Source organism: Capra hircus, chromosome 29, assembly GCF_001704415.2.
Source record: "Capra hircus breed San Clemente chromosome 29, ASM170441v1, whole genome shotgun sequence".
NCBI lineage: Eukaryota > Metazoa > Chordata > Mammalia > Artiodactyla > Bovidae > Capra > Capra hircus.
Window position 1 is genome coordinate 26,525,566 of NC_030836.1, and position 2,026 is coordinate 26,527,591.

The 2,026-nt window shown below is 36.5% G+C and overlaps 1 pseudogene; it reads right to left on the reverse strand.

Moving 5' to 3' along the window:
* On the reverse strand, positions 823 to 1,404 carry LOC102171765 (annotated as a pseudogene).

Here is a 2,026-nt window from a genome sequence, read left to right on the forward strand (position 1 = left end):
AATGCAGTACTTTTTGTTTAATTTTGCTTTTATTTCTTAGGCTGAGGAGACATACCCAAAAAACTTTTTTATACTGCTGTAAACTTTTCTGATACCCATCCTGAGAAAAAGTCACATACCACCCAAAGAAAAAGTCAACTTTCAAATTAGAGTATTTTCTCCTTTCCATGTTTACTGAAACAAAAACAATGACATAAAGTAGAAGCAAAGTACCACTCTCAACTTAGCTCTCTCATCCAGGTAATATATTTTACCAATGTGTTACGTGCAGGACTGGATGTGCCAACTAAGAAAATTTTTTCCATAATCATAATGCTTAGAGAAGTAATGTTTAGAGAAGTAAAGTTGTTTATAGTTAATCAACATAATGGGATCTGCCATCTCAGGCATTTAAGGAGATACATTCTTGCTCAAGAAAGACTGAAAAGATGGGAAGAGAAAATTTTGTCTGATTTATACTTCCAGTGGAAAGTGTCAGATGAGACATTCCCAGTGATGCTATTTCACCCTAATGTACCCTGATTTCATCAACTATAGAGCAGTTTTATATTTCCAGAGGGGGAAAATGTTCAAACTGAGAAAAAAACAAGAGGTAATAAATTTTTCTAAATAGTATTAATAAATGGAAGATGGTGAGGAAGTCTGCAAATGGTTAGGTAAGACACAAGTTTGGCTCAACACAAAGTGGAAATAAATAGAGAGATGACTCAGATTTCCTTCCACCTGGTTAAAAAGAATCAAAAGTATTCCAACAAAATAATTTTGATTAAACCCAGAAATTTCTACCCTGTGACAAGCTGCACAGAGAGATACTCTATCCATTCAAAATTCTCTCCTACTAAAACTAAAAAACTTCTCAGAGTTTTTTCTGAGAGCAGCTTTCACATTTTTATTTCTCAAGCTGTAGATTAAGGGGTTCATCATGGCAACCACATTGGTATAAAAGAGAAAAGAGACTTTTCTTTCATCCATATTCCAAGCAGATGAAGGTTTAAGATACATAAGTGTACATGATCCAAAGAAGAGAGAAACAAAAATGATGTGGGGACAGGAGGTACTGAAAGCTTTGGACTTGCCCTCCATGGAGCAAATACGGAAGATGTTGGTGAGGATGAGACCATGAGACAAAGATGGTGAGACTGGGCACAATCATATTGGTGCCCACTACAATGAAAACTACTAGATCACTGATGTGGATACTCGTGCAAGAGAGCTTGAGCAGAGGAAGGATATCACAAAAATAATGGTTGATGGTTTTTGCATGACGGAAGGTCAGTCTCAGCATGCATCCAGCATGACCAATGACTGAGAATGTCATCAGTAGGAACCAAGCATAAGGTTGAGACACACTTTAGGGGATATAACAACATGATACAAAAGTGGTTTACAGATGGCCACATACATCTGTATGTGTATGGCCATACAGATGTCCACTGATGTCAACATATATTTCAGAAATGGTGAAAAAACTGAAAAAATAGAGCTCTGTCATGCATCCCATATAATAAATAATATTCTTTGATATAAAGTTAATCAGCATTTTGGGTGTAAAGACAGAAGAATAGCAGAAGTCTGTGAAGAAATTCCAGATGATCAAGTTCAATTTAGAAAAGGAAGAAGAACCAGATATCAAATTGCCAACATCTACTGGATCATTGAAAAAGCAAGAGAGTTCCAGAAAAAACATCAACTTTTGCTATTTTGATTACGCCAAAGACTTTGAGTGCAGGGATCACAAAAAACTGTGGAAAATTCTTAAAGACATGGAAATACCAGACCACCTAATCTGCCTCCTTAGAAAACTGTATGCAGGTCAAGAAGCAATAGTTAGAAATGGACATGGAACAACAGACTGGTTCCAAATTGGGAAAAGGGGACGTCAAGATTGCACATTGTCACCTTGCTTATTTAACTTATATTCAGAGTACACCATGCAAAATGCTGGGCTGGATGAAGCAGAAGCTGGAATCGAGATTGCCAGGAAAAATATCAATAACCTCAAATATGCAGATGACACCACCCTTAT